Source organism: Cervus canadensis, chromosome 4 (genome assembly GCF_019320065.1).
Source record: "Cervus canadensis isolate Bull #8, Minnesota chromosome 4, ASM1932006v1, whole genome shotgun sequence".
Classification (NCBI taxonomy): Eukaryota; Metazoa; Chordata; class Mammalia; order Artiodactyla; family Cervidae; genus Cervus; species Cervus canadensis.
In genome coordinates, this window is record NC_057389.1 from 46,260,888 (window position 1) to 46,278,622 (window position 17,735).

At 48.7% G+C, this 17,735-nt stretch overlaps 1 long non-coding RNA gene across 1 annotated transcript; it reads left to right on the forward strand.

The window, feature by feature from the left end:
* The first annotated feature begins 13,600 nt into the window (after positions 1-13,600).
* On the forward strand, positions 13,601-14,888 carry LOC122439674. Its single transcript, XR_006268960.1, has 2 exons — positions 13,601-13,907; positions 14,395-14,888. It is a non-coding gene; the product is annotated as an uncharacterized LOC122439674 (long non-coding RNA).
* The last annotated feature ends 2,847 nt before the right edge of the window (positions 14,889-17,735 follow it).

Genomic DNA, 17,735 nt, shown 5'->3' on the forward strand with positions numbered 1-17,735 from the left:
GAATACAGGGGAACTTCTATAAAATCCTACAGTTAGCATCATATGTAAAGGTGAAAGACTGAAAGCTTTCCCTGTAAGATCAGGAAAAAGGTTAAAATGTTCACTGGGACCACTCTTCTCTAATATAGGGGCTTCTCAAGTGGCGCTAGTGGTAAAGAACCCTCCTGTCAATACAGGAGATGTGGGCTTGATCCCTGGGTTGGAAAGATCTCCTGGAAGAGGGCATGGCAACCTACTTCAGTGTTCTTGTCTGGAGGATCCCCATGGACAGAGGAGCCTGGCAGGCTACAGTCCATGGGGTCAGAAAGAGTCAGACACAACTGAAGTGACTTATCACGCATGCACTGAAAGTTCTGGCCAGTGCAGTAAGACAAAAAAAAAAGTATACAGATCAGAAAAGAAGTACAACTACTACTTGCAGACAACATGAACATCTGCATAGAAAATCCCAAGAATCTTACCAAAAACTCATAGAACTACAAAGTAAGTGCAGAAACATCATGAGACATGAATAATACTCATAAATGAATTTCATCTTTATATAATATATATATAATTTCATTTTATATATACAGATGTATATGTGGAAACTGAAATAAAAAACACAGTACCACTTACCACTGCTCCAAAGAAAATTAAATACTTAGGTAAAATCTAACAAAACATTTACAAGATCTGATAAGTGGCTAAAATAGAAAATAACACCACCACCAAATGCTGGCAAAGATGAAAGAAAAAAACTGGATCATTCACATACTGCTGATGGAAAGGTAACATGGTACAGTCACTCTATAAACTGGTTTGGAAGATTCTTTTAAAACTAAAAACAGGCTTTCCATATAACACAGCAATTGCGCTCCTGACGTACATCTCAGAGAAATAAAAACTTATTTTCACAAAGCAACTTATACATAGATATTCACAGTAGCTTTATTTGTAAGAGCCAGACCTGGAAACTATGCAAATTTCCTTCAATAGGTAAATTGATAAACAACCTGTGGTATGTCCATACCATGGAATACTACTCAACAATGAAGAGGGACAACCGATTCATACACGCACCAACTTGAATGATCCTCAAGGAAATTACACGGAGTGAAAGAAGTCAAGCTCACAAGGATACATAGACTATAATTACATTTATAGAACATGCTTGAAATAATATAATGACAGGGATGATGAACAAACAGATCAGTCATTGCCAGGGGCTAGCGGATGTTGGTAAGGTTCAGGATGTGGATGTGTCTATAAAGGTGTCAGGCGAGTGTATGCTCCTCGGTTCTGTCTCATCACAACAAGGATTTGGAGTGACAGACATTAAAGCCCTCGGCGCGTCACAGCTCTTGGGTCTTGGACAGACCGTGTTATAGCTCTCAGACAAATCAGTGTTACAGCTCCATGTTACAGCTCTATTTTATTTAGAAAATAGCAGGAGAATCCATCCCCGAGGCGTGAGGGCATGCTGACCCAAAGACGCTCAGAGAAGAGAGTAGGGGAGTGTGCCAGCGTGCGGGGACGGCGGGGGGGAGCCCTTTGGCTCTTCTTTTTATATGTTTTTTCCTTCCCCCGGCCTGCCCTATGTAAATTGAGCTAGCCAGGAGTGCTGTTTGTTCTACCTGAGGTCCTCACTCTGGTCCTTGGACCTTCCTTTGACGTTAACTTCCTTCGTTCTATTTTCACGGGCTTTTCCCTTCCTTGTCTTTTAGCTGCCGCCAGTTTGGACTCCTGTTTCCTATTCTAACTACCTAACATTCCCCCCTCAAGAGAGGGAGGCCCAATTCTTTGGGAATAGGGGCGTCGAGGTCTTTCTGGCTACTTCCTGCTGAACTAGGATGGCAAGGAGTATTGGGCCTCCTCCTCTTACTAGTCTCAGGCTTCAGAGTCCTTATAGTGGTGTCCATCTAAGGGTGAGTGAGATTTTGCATGATCGGCTGTAGTTTTATATCTTTGTTGAACTGGCACTGCATGTTGTACTTTGTTGACCTGGTGGCAGAGGCTTAGCCTCTATGGTCTCAAAACTGGAGACTACCGCATACCCAGCTCTTTTTCCATACAAGGCAAAGCTGCTTCCATCAGTGTACCAGATTTTCTCAGGGTTGCTCAGAGAATCTTCAGACAATCCCTCTCGGGGTTTTGTCTAGTGATCCAAGGTTTCTAGGCAAGAGTGAAAGGGGAGAGAGCCCTCAGGGGTAGGCAGGAGGGTGGCTGGGTTACAAACCTCACAAGTAGATATAGTGAGGCCTGGATTTTCCATCAGTACTACTTGATATCTGAGGATTCTTTGATCAGACATCCATAAATGACCTCTCCCATTTAGGAGTTTCACTTGATCGCTGGTAAAAATAGCTTGTCCCCAAAGGAGGGTTTTAAAGCATCTTCTATCATGATTGCAATAGCTGCAAGATTTCGAAGGCAGGGAGGCCAGCCTCGGGCGGTTGGATCGAGCCTCTTGAATAAGTAAGCCATAGGCTGGGGCTCAGATCCCAACCTTTGAGTTAACACTCCCAAGGCTATTCCCTCTCTTTCATGGACATAAAGTTGGAATGCTTTTTCTGGGTCTGGCAACCTCAAGGCAGGTGCCTGAGTTAAGGCTTGTTTTAGTGTAGCCTCTGCCTTCTTTTGAGGAGTTCACCACATAAGTGGGATTGAATCATCCCGTCCCTTTAAGCTTTCATATCTGATACACGTTGGGACAGGAATTTATCCTTTAAAATCACCTGTCCCTCGTAAGAGTCTAAGTCCAGATTGGTAAACTTTTGGAGGGCCTCTTCTAGCCTTTCCAGAAAGGCAATGGGGTTCTCATTAGGCTCCTGAGTTATTGCTGAGACCCGGGCATAGTTGATTATTTTTTGTTGGGCTGCTTTCAGTCCTGCCTTCACACAGATTAGAAAATGATCCCTTTCCCAGATGCACTCAGGGTCATTATAATTCCAATTAGGATCAGAGGAGGGGACTGCAGTTTCCCCTACTGGGTATCTATCACTTGACATATGAAGCCCCGTTGCATACCTTCAGGCTTCCTTTAAGACCCTAGTATGCTCAGGGTCAGATAAAGTGTGACTAAATATGACCATGATGTCCTTCCACATCAAGTCAAAGGCCAAGGTAATATGTTGGAATGTATCTATATATTTGCCTGGGTCATCTGTATAGTTTCCCAGGTCTTGTTTGATCTATCTTAGTTCTAAGAGGGAGAAGGGCTTATGGACCCAGGTTTGTCTGAATTCTCCTCCAGTTTCAACTAAGGGATATACTCGAGCTGGCTTTTCTGGAGGGGGTGCTCCCAGATATGGCGGCATGTTTGGATACAAGGAAGGAGCACGAGGCAACTCGGGAGTTCTGGGAGGCTCTAGTCTCTTTGGGAGCATGGGAGGTGAGCCTTTATAGGGGGTGGGTTCCTTCTCTTGGTTGCTTGGGCCTAACACCATTTGCCTAGTAGGCTCACTTTTAGGGTGTACAACAATCCCATACTTAAGACAGAGTTCCTTCATATCTCTTGCTGATGCTGCTGCTAAGTCGCTTCAGTCATGTCTGACTCTCTGCAATCCCATAGATGGCAGCCCACCAGGCTCCCCTGTCCCTGGGATTCTCCAGGCAAGAACACTGGAGTGGGTTGCCATTTCCTTCTCCAAAGCATGAAAGTGAAAAGTGAAAGTGAAATCGTTCAGTCGTGTCTGACTCTTAGCGACCCCATGGACTGCAGCCCATCAGGCTCCTCTGTCCATGGGATTTTCCAGGCAAGAGTACTGGAGTGGGATGCCATTGCCTTCTCCTCATATCTCTTAGTTGAAAGAAAACTTGGACATTGGGGATCTCTGTCCATTTCCCTTGTCTTTTGCAGTATAATTCTAGTTGCAGGATGGTAGTATAATTTAAACTCCCATCCTCAGGCCAGTGTTCCTCAATCCCCAGTGGATAATGTGGCCACGCAGTGGCCACAAAAGAATTTTAAGCAACTTTTCCTTGGAGTTAGAGGATTGAACAGCTTCCAGTTATCAAGGATGTATCTCAAGGGCGTCTGCTGGGAAGTCGATTGGTTATTTCCCATCTGAAAGACAGTCATGACAGGGAGGAAAAGAAAAAGAAAAAACTAATAGGCCCCCTTCAATTTTCATGGGTGGACTTTCTTAGGGGTGACCCTAAGCTTCTTTCTGAAGCTTATCCTACCCAGTACTGTTGCAACCTGAGAGCCAGGCGTCCCCAGGTCAGGTTGCAGATCCCCAGGCAGGTCAAGGCGTGATGGCTTCCTGGGACCCCTGGACTGGTGGATCCCGGAGCAGGTTGAGGCGTGACAACCTTTCGAGAACCAGATCCCTAGGCAGGTCAAGGCTGGTTGACCTCCTGGGATCCCCAAACTGGAGTTGGGCATCCCCAAGGTCTCCAGCATGCCAGTGCTGGATAGGATTAAGGGGTTGTAATCTTAACTCATTGCTGGTTTGTTCACTGTGGATGGGAATAGATATGATGTAAAGCAATCCTGGTAGCTCAGATGGTAAAGCGTCTGCCTACAATGCGGGAGACCTGGGTTCAATCCCTGGGTTGGGAAGATCTCCTGGAGAAGGAAATGGCAACCCACTCCAGTATTCTTGCCTGGGAAAATCCCATGGATGGAGGAGCCTGGTAAGCTACAGTTCATGGGGTCACAAAGAGTCGGACACAACTGAGTGACTTCACTTCAAAGCAATCCAAGCCTGTGCCCTGAGGCTAGGAAACAGTGAAATAGTCATAAGACTTATCCTTTTACTGCTCTAAGGAATTGTAAGTCACTGATTTCTTCTCCTAGTCCTCCATAAGAGCAGGTTACGGTGTCTCCAATGGTAAACATTTCGTTGTCATAGACCCACTTTAGGTAATAACAGAAGTAGTGACAAAGGAGTGGGTTATCTGGCCCTGTTAGGGACATTAAGGTATTTTAATAGGCTGGGTGGAGCAACATTACAAGGGGGCGGGGTCCTAATTGTAGGAGTTAGTAATTGGCTTAAGAAAAAATTTGTTTAGAGGCAACAGACCAAATGCTCCATAAAAGTGGAGAGGAGATTTGATCCAGGGGTATGTTTGTAACTTTAGAAGGGTGGTAAGGGTTTGGGGCCAAAGGGCCTGCAGGGCTAACTCCCAAAGTGACAAACCTAATCCCTGGAAGCCCAATTGCCTCTGAAGGGTGCCAACAGAGGGACTTCTAGCAGTCATTGTGTGCCTGTCACCCACCCTAGTGGGTTCACTGGGAGATGCTGATGTTGTACATGTTGTAGGAAACATGGGAAGGTGAAGGCTGAATATCTAGAGGGGATCAGATATTATACAGTATTTCCCTCCCAAGGGCCATCTACCTCCAGAAGATTGTAGAGGCAACATTGTGGGCCCAGGTGGGGCTGAGGAAAAGAGCATGAAACAGAAAAAAAAAAAAAAAAGAGCATGAAACAGGAAGGAAGGGGGCAGGGCACAACCTTTGAAAGAATGACATAGCACAAGGGCATAACATAAACCGATTAAAATCAATTGGGTCCAGCAGAGGTGGCAGGACAGCTGTAAGGCACTGCCAAAAGATGGAGGAGTGGGTGGTTCCCCAATGGTTGGGATGATCCTCCCCATCATCAGCATACGAATTCACCCACCCCACCCCTCCCTACCCCCACCCCACCCCCCCACCCCCACTAGCCAGGCCGCATTCCATGGCCCTAGCCCTTGCCCTTGGCAATGGGCCACACCCTGAAGTGTGTGCTTCTCTCTGAATCCTAACAAATCTACCTCTCACTTATCGCTTTGTCTCTCACTGAATTTTTGAAATGAGACATCAGAGCCTGAGCTTCATTAGGTCCTGAAGCCAGGCATCCTGGGTTTTGGCCAGGCTTGAGTCCTGGGAGAGAGCTGAAGGACAGGAGGAAAAAGCAGTGGGAAAAACATGCCAAGGGATCCCCTTCATAGCCTGCCGGAAAATCTGCTAAATACCTGACCTGTGCTCACAGTTTTCATTGGCCTGATCCTTGGCACAGAGAAGATTAAGGGCAGAAGAACTCCCACCGGCTTGGGTAACAGCTACTGGGGCTCAGCAGATAGCGCCTTTGGGACATACCGAAGAGTAGCCTCTCCAAAGTCCTTCAATTGTGCCCACTGCTGCCCGCCTGTTCGCGGGGGGGGGGTGGGGTGGGGTGGGGTGGGGGTGGGGTCAAGGAAACAAGAGATTGTAAAGAAATTAAGATTTTGTTAGGCATATGTCCCTCCAGCCATAGGAGCAAGGACCTCCTACCTTAACCGGAGGTCTTCTGGAATCTGAGACTGAGCTGCGTGAGCTTTCTGCTGAGTTCGTTTTTCGGTGTCCCAGCTTCCAGCACGATGCGCCTCTTGTCACTTCCCTAGTGCTGGGTTTTCTTCACATTCCGCTTCTACCACAGGAGCTTTTGCAGAGTTGGGCTCCTGCTGTGCTTGGCCTCCTCCTTGCGGGCCATGCTGAGGTTGTTTCAGCTAGGTTAAACCCGAGTCACGGCACCACAGATGTCAGGCGAGTGTATGCTCCTCATCCAACAAGGATTTGGAGTGACGGACATTAAAGCCCTTGGCGCATCACAGCTCTCGGGTCTTGGACAGACCTTGTTATAGCTCTCAGACAAATCAGTGTTACAGCTCCATGTTACAGCTCTATTTTATTTAGAAAATAGCAGAAGAATCCATCCTCGAGGCGTGAGGGCATGCTGACCCAAAGACGCTCAGAGAAGAGAGTAGGGGAGTGTGCCAGCGTGCGGGGGCGGCGGGGGGGAGCCCTTTGGCTCTTCTTTTTATATGTTTTTTCCTTCCCTGGGCCTGCCCTATGTAAATTGAGCTAGCCAGGAGTGCTGTTTGTTCTACCTGAGGTCCTCACTCTGGTCCTTGGACTTCCTTTGACCTTCCTTTGTTCTATTTTCGGGGCTTTTCCCTTCCTTGTCTTTTAGCCACTGCCATTTTGGACTCCAGTTTCCTATTCTAACTACCTAACAAAGGGGTAGCAGGAAGGGGTCTTGGGGTAAAGTTACAGTTAAGCACCGTGACCATGGTGGAAGAAGCCACACATGACTAAAATTGTTTAGCCACACACACACACACACATACACACACACACACACACACACACACACACACATACACACACACACACACACATACACAAGCATGTACACACACACAAATGAGTGCATTATAAATGGAGAAACAAGAATGAGTTCTATGGATAGTGTCAATGTCAACTTCCTGGTTGTGATAATGTACTATTGAAGGAGAAAACAGAACAGACTCTATCTTGAAAGCAGGACTCCATCTTGGGCCAGACTGTGGACTTCAAGCTATATGCCCAGTATCTATGGAAACAACATACCAACTGGAAAACCAGACCCCCGGAAGGGAGAGCCCCAGGGCTCTCCATGGCCTAAAAGAATACCCTAATTATCTGTGTGACTGAATAGAATCATACATTCTATTATGCTTACTGGGGAATGACCACAAGCCTATTGATAATTGCCCACTGTTAACTACCTAGGTTTAAAGCATATGAATCACGGGTTGACTTTGATTGTATTTTTCTTTTTCCTTTGTTCAGACTAGTTTCAGGGAATTTGGGGAGGTGGGTTTGGGCACGTACACTTAGGGTATATAAGGTTTTCACAAAAACTGGTCAGGGTCGTTGGCTAAGAGGAGACTCTGCCTTGGGCCCGCTGGTGTAATAAACTGCACTCCACTATCTGCATTATCCTTCTGAGTGAGTTTGTTTCCCGGAACACGTGGCTACAACATTTGGTGCATTGGCTGGGAAACTCACTTTGAAGAGACAAGTCCCATTTGGGATTCCTCTGAGGCCGTGTGACTTGAATCTTCTAGAGGGGGTAAGGCGCCTCGCCCTTCTGGAAGGATTCTGCTTCTCAATGCCTGGACCTTTCACGTTAGCAGGTAATGGACGGCAGCAGGGGAACTGAGTGCTCAGGTGAGGAGGAACCCACCCGGAAGGGTGGAAGAGGGGGCCTGTTCACCCCCTTGGGAGAGACTAGAAGGAGCGGGGACCCACAGGAGCCTGGAATAGGCAGGCGGCAATTGCTTGGTACATAGGTTGATGAGCGTGTTAGGGCTTAGGAAGGGAATTTGTGAAGGTCATTTAGGAGGTCTGTCCGTGCCGTCTCGGGGAAAATTATTACCAAGCGATCACCAGGGGATTTTTAGGATAGGAAACTGGTCCTTGTATGCTCATATTCTGCCCTCCCCCAGGAGGTGTCCTGTCTACTGAGAAATTCTTGACCCCATCGGAATTGTCAGGCTAGAAGGAGGGGGATAAATATGTGAGTATGAATTGGCTTTTCTGAAGACGGCCTGGGACATGGGATATTTAACCCATCTGTGTTCTTATCCGCACCTGATCAAGCCCATCAAGGCTGAACGGACTTTAAGGGAGAAATAGTCTTGGACCATGTAGTGTTCTGGTTCAGCCATGCTGACCAGCAGGTGAAGACACGCCGATCCCCCTTCTCCCTCTGGGATCTGTCAGGATTTGGAAGAGGATGACCTGCTCCTCCCCCATACTGGATGATGACGTCCCCACTGGCCCAGTGCTCCACCAGAACCAGAGGCCACCTTAATGCCTGATCCAGGGCCAGGTGAAGTTCCTGCAGCAGCCGCTGCTCCTCCTCCAGCTCTCCTGGAGGTCATAGGGCTGCCACCTCGGCAGGCTCCGATCCCAGCAGCAGATGCCTTTGGCCAACACTTCCAGGATCCAGCTCCAGCTGAACCACCCAAGCCATACCCGCCTCTCCCAGTGAGTACTGACAGGAAGGGGAGGGAGACGTTAGAATTAAGCAGAGACTGCGCTCTGACAGAGAGCCGGAGGAAACAGAAGAGAACAGACAAGAGATTTGCAATGCTAGCTGCTGCTCTGGGAAAGTCTATCTCAGGCCCTCCGGAAAACCTCCTCTGCCCCAGGGACAGGACAGTCCTTCAACCGGCCCCAACAGAGGCCCCAGGCCCCGTTACAGCCAAACCAGTGTGCCCGGTGCCAAGGTTTTGGCCACTGGAAGAATGAATTCCCTAAGGCAAGGAAGGAAGAGGAAGCTCTTGCAGTTGTGGGGCTTGCTGACTTGGAAATTAAATAGGGCTGCCGGGGCTCAGAGATATTAGGTCCCCGAGAGCCCATGGTAACCTTAAAAGTGGGGGACCAAACATTCCTGAGTGCTCAGTACACCTGTTGGGAAGAGACTTGCTCTCCATACTAGGAGCACATGTGACTTTCTCCCCTGAGGAGAGGCCCACCTTCTGGGTGGGCACTACGACTTATTTGCTCTCTCTCTCAATAACCACCCCCCCAAGATGAGGGGAGGTTGCATGAGCCTCTGAAGGAAGACTGGGTGGGCCAGAAGAGTGTGAGAGAGAGCTAACTCAATTATTCCCTGAGGTCTGGGCAGAAGACAACCCCTGGGGCTGACTAAACATCAAGCCCCAGTGATAATAGAACTCAAACCAGGCACCATCCCAGTTAGAAAGTGCCAGTAGCCACTACCGATAGAGGCCCGGGCCGCCATACTAACCCACATCAATAGACTGAAACAAGCGGGCATTCTGGTAGAGTGCCAGTCAGCTTGGAATACGCTGATCCTGTCAGTCAAAAAGGAAGGAGGACAGGACTATAGGCCTGTACAAGATCTCAGGCTAGTCAGCCAGGCTACTGTGACTTTACACCCCACTGTTCCAAACCCCTATACCTTACTTAGCCTCCTCCCGCCAAGGACTAAAGTTTATACTTGCCTAGATCTCAAGGATGCCTTCTTCTGTATACACCTCGCCCCAGCATCACAGCCCACCTTTGCCTTTGAATGGGAAGATCCAGTCAGGGGCACCAAACAACAGCTCACCTGGACCCACCCACAAGGGTTTAAGAATTCCCCAACCATCTTTGGGAAAGCTTTGGCTTCTGACCTGGACTCATTCCAGCTGGAAAAGTATGGATGTTGGCTCCTACAATACGTGGATGACCTGCTGCTGGCTGCTGAGACCAAGGAAAAATGCTGGGAAGGGACAAAAACACTGCTCCAACTGCTGATGGAAGCAGGTTACCGGGTGTCGAAGAAGGCACAGATCTGCAAGAAGGAGGACAGAATCTCAGAACTGCACTGCCTGCTCACAGGTCAATGCTGCCTCTCGACACAGACAGAGACCTCCAGGGATTCAGCTGAAAGGCATGCTGCCCTTTGAACACCTGGGAGTGGGCTTCACTGAAATGAAACCTCACCGACACTACCATTACCTGCTGGTCATGGTATGTACATTCTCGGGATGAGTAGAAGTTTTTCCTACCTGGACTAAAAGAGCATCAGAAGTAGCCCGGTGCTTGCTTAGGGAAATAATTCCCAGATTTGGATTTCCTACCAGCATTGGATCAGACAGTGGCCTGGCTTTCGCAGCTGACTTAGTACAACAAGTAAGCAAAACTTTAAACATCAAATGGAAACTGAACACTACATATAGGCCCAGAGTTCTGGGATGGTGGAATGAACCAACCGGACACTTAAAGAGCCTCTCCAAGTGGATCATAGAGACTGACTGCTCCTGGGTGGACTTGCTTCTGACAGCTCTGCCCAGACTCAGGATGACCCCACGGTCCCATTGTGAAATGTGAAACCCAAACGACTCCATTTTAGGATAGCACCGCCATTTTGAGCAAAACCCCCTCCCAAGGAGAGAAAACGAAATTTAAAGAGAAAGAAACTCAACGAGCCAATCGGGGGAGGACAGGAAAGTCCCTCACCCCCCTTACTCTAACCCACCAATCAGTAGCTAACAAGACATCCTTAGTTGAAGAATTAACCAATCCACTTAAGCTTCCCTTCCCGCTTCCTCTGCTGCACAGTATGAATTAACCAATCCCCTTAAGCTTCCCTTCCCGCTTCCCCTGCTATACAGCATAAAAAGGATTCGCCACTTTCACTGGGGGCTCCTTCACCGTTGTGTGAAGAGAGTCCCTGCTCAAGCTTGTAATAAAGTTCCTCACTGTTTTTCCACCGATCCGCGGCTCCTGTGGTGTTTGGTGGGATTCCGCGATCCGGGTACAACATTTTGGGGGCTCTTCCGGGATCCCCCAGACCCTCCAGGACTTGCGCTTCAGAGGACGAACGGCCAGTAAGCAGTAGCAGCAGGTGCACCTGTATCTGTAAGGGGGCCCCGCTCTGTAGCTGGACTTAAACCTAGGCGGACGCGCCGATACGGTCTCCAGCAGGGAGCAGGAAGAGACATCTTCCAGTTCCCACTCAGTAGTCCTGTATATATATATATACACACACACATCTGATATACATCTGATATACTCTGCACCTTTTGTTCTCGGAATTGCGCGCTCTGTTATTTGTCTGGTGTGTCGCCTTGTTTGTTCATTGTGTGACTGACCGATGATGGGACAGACCCAATCTGGATGCTCTCCGCTGACCTTAATAACTGACCATTTCAAAGAAGTTAGAGCTCGAGCTCATAATCTGAGTGTAGAAATTAAAAAATCTCGGATGGTTATCTTCTGCAGTGCTGAATGGCCCAGCTTTAATGTAGGCTGGCCTCCTGAAGGGACTTTCGACTTAAGGACTGTCCGGAGAGTCCGAGAAATCATCCTCAGACCTCGAAGCGGACATCCAGACCAGGTCCCATATATCCTGGTTTGGGAAGATTTAATAGTCAGCCCAACCCCTTGGATCCAACCCTTTTTACCTCCACAGGCAGCAGCAGCCACGGAGATCCTAGTGGCTGAAGAAAAGAAAAACCCTCTGGCTGCCCCCTCTGCCCCTGTTTTACAGGAAGATTCGACTCTTCTTGATCTCCTTATCACACCTCCATCATATTCTCTCCCTCCTCCTATTCAGCCCGAACCCCCACTTCCCCAACCTTCTCCAGAAGCGGCTGGGGGAGGACCTGCAATGAACACCCGAAATCGTAGGGCCGCCTCCCCCAGGGGGCCTGCCGACTCTACTTCAGCAGCTATTCTTCCTCTCAGGGCTCTGGGTCCCCCTGATGCCGATGGAAATCAGCCCCTTCAATATTGGCCCTTTTCTACTAGTGATGTATACAATTGGAGGACCCAGAACGCCCCATTTTCAGAGAGACCTAAAGAGCTTATTAATTTGTTAGAAACTGTTCTGTTTACTCATCAACCTACGTGGGACAATTGTCAGCAGCTACTCCAGATATTATTCACCACAGAAGAAAGAGAAAGGATCCAGCTAGAGGCACAGAAACTGGTGCCAGGAGATAATGGGCAACCCATGGCTAACCCTGCGACGATTAACTCTTCCTTCCCTTTGTTTAGGCCACAGTGGGACTATAACACGGCGGAAGGTAAGGAGCGGCCCCGGGTCTACCGCCAGATTCTGTTGGGGGGTCTCAAAGCGGCCGCTCACAGGCCCACTAATTTGGCTAAGGTAGGTAATGTACAGCAAGGGAGAGAAGAGAGTCCTGCGGCGTTCCTGGAGAGACTGATGGACGCATTCCGTCAGTACACTCCCATGGACCCTGAGGCGGAGGATACTAGGTCAGCCTTAATGATGCATTTTATTAATCAGCCAGCCCCAGATATAAGGAAGAAGTTACAAAAGATAGATAGATTAGGTGAAAGATCTATTCAAGATCTGATGGCAGTAGCAGAGAAAGTTTATAATAACCGAGAGACACCTGAATAGAAGCAGACTAGAGCCGCCGACCGGCAGACCCGAAATATGGCTCGCATTCTCCTGGCCGCCACCAGCACCCAGCCGAACGAACGAGAGAAGAGATTGAGACAACTGGCAGAAGGTAAGCCAAAACCTAACCCCCAGGGAAAACCAAAGTTAGGACGGAACCAGTGTGCATATTGAAAAAAGAAGGACATTGGGTTAAGGATTGCCCTAAAAAGTTCAAACAAGGAACCAACGTTTTGGCTCTGGGGGACCTGAGCGACTAGGGGAGACGGGGCCCGGAACCCCTCCCCGAGCCCAGGGTAACCTTAAAAGTGGAGGGGACCCCAATTGAGTTTTTAGTGGACACTGGGGCCGAACATTCTGTCCTGCTTGACCCACGGGGAAAACTCTCTTCAAAGACTTCATGGGTGCAGGGGGCCACTGGTATGAAAAAATATTCATGGACTACCCGAAGAAACCTAGATCTAAGCACGGGCCGGGTATCCCACTCTTTCATGGTCATACCAGACTGCCCCTACCCACTGCTTGGCCGAGACTTGCTAACCAAAATAGGAGCCCAGATCCATTTCTCACCTGAGGGGGTGAATGTTACAGACCCGGCTGGTAGGCTGCTACAGATTCTAACCATGCAAATAGAAGATGAGTACAGATTACACCAAGGCCCCTCCGAAGTAGCCCCTGAGGCTGATATGCAACAGTGGCTTAATGAATACCCACAAGCCTGGGCAGAAACCGGAGGTCCAGGCTTAGCCAAACATCGGCCCCCAATCTATATTGAATTAAAACCAGGAGCAGAGGCCGTCAGAGTCAAGCAATATCAGATGCCACAGGAGGCACAAAGGGGTATTCGCCCTCACATACGCAGGCTGTTGGCTCAGGGCATCTTACGCCCATGCCAATCCAATTGGAATACCCCCCTTCTCCCAGTCAGAAAGCCGGGGTCCAATGACTACAGGCCAGTGCAGGATTTGAGACAAGTTAACCAACGGGTGATGGACATCCACCCCACAGTACCAAACCCCTATACTCTTTTGAGCTCTTTAAACCCCAATCACCAGTGGTATATGGTACTGGACTTAAAAGATGCTTTTTTTAGCCTCCCCCTGGCACCCAAAAGCCAGAATATTTTCACCTTCGAATGGTCAAATCCAGAGGAAGGCATTCATGGGCAACTAACTTGGACGAGACTACCACAAGGATTCAAGAACTCGCCCATGATCTTCGACGAAGCATTACATGAGGACCTGGGTGAGTACCGTATCCAACACCCATGAGTTACCTTGCTACAGTAATGTGGACGACCTTTTGTTGGCCACAGAATCCCAACAAACCTGTCTGGAGGCAACCAGAGACTTGCTGTATACTTCAGGTGAGCTGGGATATCGGGCCTCCGCAAAGAAAGCACAAATTGGCAGACAAGAGGTTCATTACTTGGGATACATATTAAAAGGACAGTGGTGGCTGTCCAAAGCTAGAAAAGAGACTGTGTTAAAGATCCCTAAGCCCCAGAGTCAATGCGGAATTAGAGAATTTCTGGGGTCCGCTGGATTCTGTAGATTATGGATCCCAGGTTTTGCTGAAATGGCAAAACCACTATACCAGGCAACAAAAGAGACTATATCATTTGCCTGGACAGAGGAAATGGATAAAGCCTTCCAGGACATTAAGGCAGCCCTCCTGTCAGCCCCTGCCCTAGGTCTGCCTGACGTCACTAAGCCCTTCCTTCTCTATGTAGATGAGAGCAGAGGGGTAGCCAAAGGGGTGTTCCTCCAGAAACTGGGACCTTGGAAAAGACCAGTGGCATATCTTTCAAAAAGACTGGACCCAGTGGCTAGTGGATGGCCTCCCTGCTTGCATATGGTGGCTGCTGTGGCCTTATTAGTAAAAGACGCTGGCAAATTAACCCTGGGACAAGAACTGCAAATAACAACCCCTCATGCCATAGAGGGTATATTGAGACAACCTCCAGATCGATGGATCAGTAACGCTAGACTGACCCATTACCAGGGACTACTACTAAACCCTACCAAGATCATTTTTCAGCCGCCAACTATCTTGAACCCAGCCTCACTCCTGCCGGATCCAGACCTGGACGCTCCACTACATGACTGTGCTGACATCCTGGCTCAGGTATGTGGGATCCGAGCTGATCTGAAAGACGTCCCCCTTCCGGATGCTGAACTGACTTGGTACGCGGATGGGAGCAGCTTCGTACAAAATGGACAAAGGTATGCAGGTGCGGCTGTGACCACTGAGACAGAAGTCATATGGGCTGCCCCTTTGGCCCATGGGACTTTGGCCCAAAAAGCCGAACTTATAGCATTGACTGAAGCACTCAAAAGAGGTAGAGAAAAAAACTGACCGTTTATACTGACAGCAGATATGCCTTTGACACAGTGCACATACGCGGGGCCATCTATAGAGAGAGAGGACTCCTGACAGCTGAAGGAAAGACTATAAAAAATAAAGAGACAATTCTTGAGCTTCTACAAGCCCTTTGGCTGCCCAAGAAACTGGCCATAGTCCACTGCCCAGGCCACCAAAGAGGCGACTCCCCCGTGGCAAGGTGCAATCGACTGGCTGATCTTTCGGCCAAGGAAGCTGCCGTAGCATCTGTTACCCCGGTTTTGGCAGTCTGACTCCCTGATCCAGGGACTGTGACTCTACCCGATAACCCCGAATACAGTGAAACAGATATAGAATGGATTAACGCCTTACCTATGACACAATTTAAAAATGGTTGGTGGAAAGACACTAAGTCAGCGCCTATCCTACCTGAACAACTGCGGGCAGAACTGCTCAGGAAAATTCATAATGCAACCCATTTAAGGGCGAAAAAAATGCAGGATCTTGTCAGAACTGCAAAGATTGTCATCAAAGACTACCGGGCGAAAATAGAGAAAATTGCCTCAGACTGTAAGGCTTGCCTGCTAACAAACCCAACAAAGCCTTTCAGGAGCAACTAAAGGAGCCAGAGAAAGGGGAACACGCCCTGGAGCCTACTGGGAAGTAGACTTTACTGAGGTAAAACCGGGACAATACGGATATAGATACCTGCTAGTCTTCATTGATACTTTTTCTGGATGGGTAGAGGCCTACCCAACAAAAAAGGAGACAGCCCAGGTAGTAACAAAAAAACTCTTAGAAGAGATCCTGCCACGGTTCGGATTCCCTGCACAGGTAGGTTCCGATAACGGTCCCGCCTTTGTCTCCAAGGTAAGTCAGGAACTGGCGGCGGTTCTGGGGACAAATTGGAAATTACATTGTGCCTATCAACCCCAGAGTTCAGGGCAAGTAGAAAGAATGAATAGAACTTTAAAAGAGACCTTGACCAAATTAACCCTAGAGACTGGCGGGGACTGGGTGGTGCTCCTCCCCTTTGCCTTGTTCTGGGTGCGGAACTCACCTTACATGTTGGGGTTAACCCCCTTTGAAATTATGTTCGGGAGACCTCCCCCTATTCTACCTAGTTTAAAGACTGACTTAATAGCTGACTTACCTGTTGATGCTCTATTTTCCTCCCTCCGACTCCTCCAACGGGTGCACAAGGACATTTGGAAACGGCTAGAAGCCCTATACCTCACCAAGCCACCGCCTGAACCGCATCGTTTTTGGCCAGGAGATTGGGTCTATGTGCGGAGACACCACTCAGGCACCCTTGAACCACGCTGGAAAGGACCCTACTCTGTCATCCTAGTCACACCAACGTCCCTCAAGGTAGATGGTATCTCAACATGGGTCCACTTCTCGCATGTGAGGCCTGCTGATCCTTTCACCGACCTCCACGAGGTTCTGCCACAATGGAGAGTCTCCAAACATCCGGACAATCCAATCAAACTAAAACTCCGGAAACGCCCCAAAGAAGCATCTCCCTCTTAAGGTACTTTGTACTCTGGGCAACCTTCCAGGGGATTACCTCAGCCAATCCTCATCATCCGGTTAACATGACCTGGATGGTCTACAACCCTGAGACTGGAGAAATACTTAATTCGAGTTCCAACGTAGCCCCCAAAGGGACATGGTGGCCCGTATTGACCTTTGATTTGTGTGTCCTGGTGGCCGACAATAACGGCTTCCATGGTCCCAGCCAACTGACCAACATTTTTGCTCATGGCTCCTACGGCTTATTCACCCATAACTGTGAGGGTAAGGGCCCATAGTATTTAGAACAAGTGCCTGTCTATGTCTGCCCAGGGGGAGGAAGGGATCGGAACCAAATTGAAAAATGTGGGGGAGTTGACTCTTTTTATTGCGCCGCTTGGGGATGCGAAACCTCGGGAACGGTCCCTTGGCCCATCAATCCTGGCAACGACCTCATTCAGATAAAATTACCCCAGAATACCCCAAAATGCAGGTCTCATGGAATATCGTCTAAACCTGGACAATGTTTTCCATTACAGATTAAGTTCACAGATAAAGGGAAAAAGTTTACCAGGTGGGATGTAGGCCGAGCTTGGGACCTACGTCTTTATAAGACTGGGTTTGACAATGGAGTCCGATTTGAACTTAAACTAAAGATGGGACCACTCTACTTGACCCCCAAGGTAGCTTTGGGACCAAACTAGGTGATAGCCCCAAAACCTTCCTCCCAGGTGGTAACCCCAAAACCTCCCTCCCAGAACCAAAGTCGGGATACTGGGCCTACTCCATACACTCCTCCCATAGCCGACACGTCTCCACCTACAGACCCCCTTATAAAGATGATCTCTTCAGCATATCTCACCCTTAATGCCTCTCGTCCGGACTTAACAAATGGTTGCTGGTTCTGCTATAATGTAAGGCCTCCTTACTATGAGGCAGTTGCTTTTTCTTCAGGATTCAGTGCGGCTGCCGATATCTCAGCCTGTAGATGGCAGCAACAACCTGGTACGGGCCGCCTGACAGTAGGCTCCATTACGGGTATAGGCACCTGCATAGGGGCCTTTCCTGAGACTTATCAACACCTATGTAATCACACAGTCCCTATGACCAACCTCATTAATTCCACCCACCAGTGGATCATCCCACCAGAAAATGGATGGTGGGCTTGCTCCGCTGGACTAACCCCGTGTGCCCATCAGGCGGCACTAAAAACCT